Source organism: Triplophysa dalaica, chromosome 5 (assembly GCF_015846415.1).
Source record: "Triplophysa dalaica isolate WHDGS20190420 chromosome 5, ASM1584641v1, whole genome shotgun sequence".
NCBI classification, from domain to species: domain Eukaryota; kingdom Metazoa; phylum Chordata; class Actinopteri; order Cypriniformes; family Nemacheilidae; genus Triplophysa; species Triplophysa dalaica.
Genome location: NC_079546.1, coordinates 4,849,550 through 4,857,560, shown reverse-complemented (window position 1 = coordinate 4,857,560; position 8,011 = coordinate 4,849,550).

Here is an 8,011-nt window from a genome sequence, read left to right as displayed (position 1 = left end):
ACTTTGTTCCTAAAATATCTTTTGGGCAAATGAAAGATACTTTGATCCAAGCTGGACCTGACCTGTGAAAAGCCTCACATACTTGGAATGTGACGCTGCATCCAATAAACAATCAGTTTCTTAGGCTGTGAGCCAAAAATAGGGTTTCGCCATAAAAAAGCTTCCTGAAACATGGCAAAAGCAGCTGAATAAAGTTTGGTCGTATCAAACTTCTCTACATATTGAAAGGTACGTAGTTATTGAACAAAGTGTGCAGACGTCTTTATTTTATGTCGTTAAATTTTAGAGAATTGCGTGGGACTTAAGTGCGTATTTTGTATACTCACAACCGGAAGCGCACTACGCTCGCTTCCATATAAAGAAAAAGAGGAGGAGCGACAACCCTCATACGTGTTTTCACGTGTGTCTTCACCTGAAACGGCGGATGTGCGCTGTGGGAGTAACTTATGTTTGCAGACTAAAATTAGCAGATATAAATTTCCTCGGTTTTTTACCCAAAGCACTATAAAGTCTTTAGAGGACAATACTAATGTTATGGTACGTTTGGAGTTTAACACCGCCGTTATTGCAAAGATAGGCCTATTTACATACAGTGGAAGTTAAGTGAGGCGAGTAAATATTGCTTTTTTACTTCGTGTAATGTTTATAATGATCAACTCATTTATTTTGAAATGTTTTATTGATGTTCTGTTTGCCGTTTGACTGTTTTGAAATAGCGTCCATGCAAAGCAAAATGTATACAAACATTTTTAAGTACTTGTTAAATTTCTGTTTATTAAATGATACAACGTAGCTTGGCATAAATAATATGATAAGTGATGTTAAAAATGAATTAATAAGACAAGCAGCTTTGGTAGTGACCTGATATTTACTTATGTATGTGTGGTTTCATTTGTAGAAGTGGTAAAGAAATAATAGTTTACTTGGATAGAATAATTTATACTGTTATTACACTAAAACTTCTAAAGTATGTTTTTCACGTTAGTTTTTGTAAAGAAATTTAATTGAATGAAAATGACGTTTCTTTAAGGACGCAGTTCCGACGTTTAGCACTAGATGGCGTGCGACGTCTTTTTATGGTGTAAAAAGCGATCGTATACGACGTACCGTAACAAATATATTTGTATGTAATCATTTCGTATACAAACTCTTTAAATGCTATGAATGCTTGACATAAAGAGAGTGTGTTTGTGTAGGAGAGCAGGCTGCCCTCAACACATCATTTATGTCACCCACGTCCTCGGAAAGCAGGTGTGTGTGTGTGTTATAAGCACACAGTTACGAGTGTACAAAACATGTGTGAGTGTGTTGTTGTAGGAGTTTTGTCTATATGTGAATCAGAGGCCACTTCACATTGTCTGACTCGAACACATCATGGCCCTGAAGAGTCTGTAGAAAAATGATGTGTGTCATACCCCAGTCAAAGTGTCTCTATATAACAAAGTTAAAATATAAATGCATTCTATGTCATGAAATTGTTTGCTGAAAGATACAAATAGTGTCACGTTTCTCCTAACAATGAACGTTGACCAAGTCATACTTATATCCAAACTCCACATCAGCCGCATGTTTCCCCGCAGTTGTCTGAGAAGTGTGAGTTAAACAACCCCCAATTACAATCCCCCAGGTGGACAGGAGTGCTTTGTTACTATGGAAACGCTGGATCCCTGAGGGAGGTACCCTAGTGGCCCGATCATCATCAGGTGACGGAAGCCATAAAATGTATCTGACAAGGTGCTTTTTTTATTCTTACTCCATAATGAATTAGACTCCCTCCTGTCTAGGTTTCAAGCAGTACATTTATTTTTAGCATCACGGCACACACAATGAAGTCAGCAACCGGTCACCCATCTCACCCCCCTTAGCCCCTAATCTCAGGCTCATTATAGAGTTAAAATGAGGTCTGCCCTTAATGAACATGGTACAACTCACCACACCAAATGGATTTCCTTCTCTCCTTCCCCTTTCTTCCTGCCTTCTTGATTTCTTCCCGTCTTTTCCATCTCTTTCACAAATCTCTTCTGTTATTTTCAGTCTGTTATTTAGAGCTTTGAGGCATAGACCTTGGAGCGGTATAGAGGCGATCTCGCCACAATTTGCATTCATTAGTATGTGATGCCTTTCTTCTTCTCACAGCATGCGCTGGAGGGGATCAACTTTAACTTCCTGTAAAGCATTCCCCATCCAACAAAACTGGTACATTATCATTATATTTTTAAAGGAGAACAATCTATGCAAAGCAACATGGAAAAACGAGTAATCTTACAGTAGCAGTTTGACTGACAGGTGAGAACTTTGCAGGCAGGATGCAGGCTGGTAGTGACCGAAGAAAGTCAGGATCTTGGATACCTTAGTGACCTTCAGATACCATCAAGAGGAAAGTGACGAAAAGCATGTCCGTTAAAAACAAAAGACTTTAACCTTTGTTTGACTCTGGCCTGAATAAATGTCTACACGCACAAGGAAAGAGGTACTTGGAGCCTTATTATGTAATGGATTTGGCAAGGGCATGTTCTGTCAAATCTGACCATTAGTTTAGAGACGGTAAACTATCATAATGTAAAATGTCTCTTAACAGTGTCAGCTCAAAATTACATTTCGTACAACCGGTCAGGTGTCGATTTGTGTTGCCAGTTGTATAAGAACATGACAACATTAGAATTACAGGAACTCGGGAATACAGATTTGCCTTGTCAGTCCTGCTCACCCTGGCATCAATGTTTGAAGGTACAATTTATTTGATGAAATATACACACATAAAGGTGAACATGATTTTCACTTTACTGAGAATAATAGGGAATGTGCTTAAAGGAATGGTTCGCTCACAAAAAAATAGTTCTTATTTACTTTCCATAGGAATAAAACTTTACTATGTCAAAGTCAAAGGGTAGCGTTTTTGGGTGAACTATTCCTTAAATTGTCAAAAAAATCTAATTAAAATCATAATGGTCCCAAATTAAATTGATTTATATCTGTACAACATATCAAATATTTCATTTTTTAATTTGTATTTATACATGTTTTTAGTTCGCTTCATTAAATTTTCTCTGTATATTATTATTCATGCATGCTGGTGTTTTTAAAGTGCACCGTGTAGTGACTTCAGCTCTATGTGTGTCTTATTCTAGACTCTCTGATTGGCCGGTGGCTCATAAGAAAGCTGATTAGAGGTGCGTTTGTACTAGAGAATTAAAGGTGGTGTGCTTTCCACCGAGGCAGATTCAAGGCAAAGCAAGAGAGGAGCGAAACGCCAACCCTTTAAGAGAGTATTTTTAACTGGGCAATTATATGTGCTCATTGAGAGGGAAATCGGGGTGTTAAGGGAGGAATTAGGCACATGTAGGCTGTCTAAGAAGGATGTGACTAATACATCACAATTGAAACGGCGTCCCGAGGGAACAGAGGGTGCCAGTACCTGTCCACTCTCAAGTACCACAGCAAACAGACATTCAGCTTATAGAGAAGGTACGTGATCTTATTGCTTAAAAAATCTCACTCTTTTCTATTTAATTCTTTTAGCTTAGCAAAACTTGCAGTATAACTTTACCACCTGTTTTGTGTCCGAGGGTGCGCAGTCAGTTCTTTTACCAGTGAGCCGTATATCACCTTTGCAGCCATAGTATTGTATTCACAGGTGGCCTGAAACATCAGATAACATTGTTACAGATTATGTATGAAGACGTCTGTGCTGTTTTTGGCTAGTCATCGTTCATATGAGGCTCGTAAAGTGTGAATGGTTTTAATGTGGAGATTTTTTATCTCCCTTATAGACATTTGCCGGGTCATGCAAGCCATATTTTCTGTATTGAAGCACATATTCAAATTTAATGAGCGACGCACTGTGTGTGTGATTGGGTTTCAGGCTTCAGTTACACTTCCCTGCTTTTGTGTGCGCTGTAAGTCACACATACACTTGCATACATACTAAACATACATGATAGGGTCTGGTAGGAAATAGGCTAGGGCAGACCAGGATATTTTTCAAAGTAAGTTGTTTTTCTGGAGTTTTCTGTACTTTCGTATGTTGGTTTCAAACAGCCTGTTGAATTCCAATCGTTTTAAATCTTTTTTCTTTACGTGAGTGAGTAAACTTAATAAAATCAGGCCCCGAAATGGTGTAAAATTATGCTCCGCTATTCTGTAGTCTAGATATGTGCCCACACAGAAAATAGCTTGAAATTTAAATTATTTATAGTATATAATAATACGGTAAATAGGACAGTAAAACCTTAAAAAAAGGTCTGTCTGACCTATAGACGGTTTCATCGGACCTGAACTTCTGCTCTGTGTACATCTAGCTAGTGGCTAATAATATAACTATTTATATTTGATGTCCTTTACATACAATAAAATATTAGTATAAATTAATATGAATGATAATTTCAGTAAATAAACTTGTTTATTTATTATGTAAATTTGATTAAAGGGTCTTTTAACAGTTAAAAGTTTTGTCAAGTCAACCAAATTAAAACTGGCTAGACATACTTTTAACTTTCTAGCTAATGTAATTTTCTTTTTATTTACATTGCTTGTTATCAGAAATAATCTACAGCAAAAATATTAATATTAACAAGATGTGTCACTGCCATTTGAAATGAATGGGGGTGAACGCAACACTCAATATGGCCGCCCTAGTGAATCTAAAGCAACATGATAAATAATGTTTTTAAACGCAATTTGACCATAGGAAACAAACGTTATGGCACAGTTTACATCACTTTTAAATATTGATTTTTAATACATGTCCGGATTTTAGCTGGCGATTGTAGAAATATCAGTATTTCCATTCACGTCTTTGAATTACATAAAAACTGCCTGGAGGCAAGTTACAAAGATTGCTGCTGAGTGGGACGACTTCCCTAAATGGACTTTGTCTACAGGGACTCTATTCTTTGTGGCTGTGCCCCGGAAGTTAAGTTTTGGGCACAAAAGCGTGCAAGCCCACTAACGTTTATTTATGTTGTTGCTTTGAAGGCGTCTTTACAAGTCTAAGCACTGTGCCCTCTACATGTATGTGTGTGTCACTTTATATGTTTGTGTGTGTGATTTACTGCCGCTCCAGAGCGTTAAGGTCATTAGTGTATGCTTCAATGGTCAGCCCTGTGAGAGGAAAGCCACATATCTGTTCCGGGTTGCCCTTTATCACTGTAGACGGCAGAGAGGGAATAAGGACAGAATATCCCCAAACTGACATAATGGTAATCCGTGACTTGTCTGTCATTGTATTTTGTGATTGTAGTGCGAACAGCAGATAGCAGTAATATAGGGCTTAACGTACTGCTAATGCTGTTTGATCTCATTAATTGATGTGTAGAGATTGGTACGGCTCTGTGGATCTTGATAAGAGTCCATCTCCCATATAGCCTGGGGACTCCAGCTGGTCGCACAGAGGACAAATTCCCCCCGGAGCTCTGGACTAGGCTGAATAAGTCTCCACTGTCACATCACACAGCCGTCACTGGGATGTTAAGCAGGGCGGAGAGGATAACGCTTAACCTCCACCGTTATAAGGAAGCCAGAAACCCCATTAGAGGAATCTGATATCCACTTATAGGAATAGCATGCAGTAGGATGACTCGATTTGTGTACCGCTCAGTGCTTGACCAAGACCAATATGAAAGGGCCGAATGATGCCTAAGCGTGTACGAATGTGTTGCTCCCGCTAACACGGCGATGGATGCTGAGAAACAGCGTCATCATGGAATTTCACGCACTGTGAGAGACATTCACAGGCATTGAATCGGGAGAGCTACGCTCTGGGCTGCTGTGATTAAGCACGTTTAACTTTTAAACCCTGTGAAGGTTGTTTCGTTTTTTCTTTGGTATGAGTATTTCAGAACTGAACCATATGTGATACTGGAAACATCCACAAGCAGTTGCTCAAATTTATTTCTGGCGATCTTCTTTACTGTAGAGTTTGGTTCCGACCCTGCTTTAATTTCCAATAGACCCGGTAGACCCCAAGTACGCTATTCATGTATTTTCTCTGCCTCTGTGTCGCTTTTGCTTTCACACTAGACACCAGACATAAAATGAAGCCAGCCGGAATCGAACACACAGGTCAACCATGGCTCACAAGGTCACATGCCTATTTGTTAACCACTATGACTCTGGGGTCTTGTATTTGAGATTTAGAGGATATAGACGAGATGTCCTTGATAATTATCATTAGGTCAGGCAAAATCATCTCTTTATCATTAAGCAGCAAAAATTAACACTTGTAGGCCTTCCTGTAATCTGTCAAATGAATACAAGTCACCTCCCAGGGCTGTAAATTCAGAAGGACGCTTGCATATTTCAACTAAATGTCTTACATTTTTAAGTATTTTTAAGCATTGTACTGATTCTCCTACTATTTACTGTCCCTTTCTCTACTATGGTACCCAATGTCACCCGTTATACTTTAGTAAATATGTTTATAGGCCTGTATGACATTTCTATCATTTTATCACAGGGGTTTTGTTTTGGATATTTTTTTGTTAGGTGTGTTGATGTTACACTGATTGTGATTCTACAGTCGGCTTGATCTCTGCATAAATGTGGGAATCAATAAAGGTTGCTAATGGAGACTGGGTTTTCTTTAGTCATTCCTCAAGGCTACTAAGAATAATATTAAGTTGCATGTCTGGGGCTTTCTGGCTTTCAGTTACAAGTGCACAGTTTTGTTTATAAAGGGCCTACTTCATAACATGTAGCGTAGAGCAAAATGAGTATAACGTAAGCATCAATATTTCCAAATGATTTTTCTTTGTGAGGCATAAACAATAAGGTTCTATACCATCTGATGTTGATTTTTTTTGGATTGACAACAGTTTGCAGTGCATTGGGAACAGTGTGTCCTCCCAAACTGCTGCTGTTAAAATCCATGAAGAGTCTCCTTCTGTCTTATATAGCCCTTGGCAACGCTATGATGAGCCAATAACACATTGATGTCTTATGGAACATATTGATGCAGTGACTAACGACTCCTATTCAGCAGGAGACATACGCACAGACTGAGTCTGTCAATGGATGTGTGCGGGTGCGTTGTAGGCAGTGGTTTGATGACTAAACCTATCGGCAGGTTTGATGCTCTAAAACACAAAACCGGACTAAAAAAAGCTGTTTTAAGTTTTAAACTACAATTACTTTTATTTTATATAGGACATGTAACATAAATTGTATAATATTTATACCATTTTAAAGCCTTGAAAAGGAAGGAACTTCTCTAGAAGTGACCGTATAGCAAAGATTTTAAATATTTTTTGTGGACCAAAAGTGTGAGCCAGAATAAAATCCAGGAATCCTTACCATGCATTACCAGTTGATATAGTATTATAATTAATGTTTTCCTTAAAATATGAAAAAAATCTTAAGTATTGTTATGGGTCTTATTCTATTTATGGTAAATGTTTTAGTTACAATCTCCAGGATGACATCCCACCATTAAAAGCCAACACGTTATCTAGAGCAGGGGTGTCAAACTTCACAGTTTAGCTCCAACCAGCTATACACCACACATGTTTGGATGTTTCTAGTAATCCTGAAGATGTTGATTAGCTGAATCAGGTGTGTTTGAAATTAGGGTTCGAGCTAAACTTTGCAGAGCTGCAGTTTGACACCTGTGATCTATAGAGAGACCCAAAGAGCCCATTTAAGTGTCCATTAAAACCAATGTAATTTATATTATTGCATTTGAGTCATTATAATTTGGTAATAGTTGTTATTTACTTTCAGCAAGTATACTTAAGGGAATGTGTGTAACGTGGTAAGTTGCAATGTAACATTACACAACATTTTGTAACCATGTAACAAACACATTTGGTCTTATTGAGTTGACTTTATTAGCTATACCTTTGAAGGCCGAATAAATAGGGTTATTATTAGATTTGTTAATTTCAAGGCGGTTTGCCCCTTTAATTCTTTTTTTACAGGCGACGTCTTACGATCACCTGTGAGGGGCGGGGCATGCGCGTTGGATGGAGGAGGCAGGCGTACAACTATAGACAGAGACCCGCACAGAGAGGCTCTA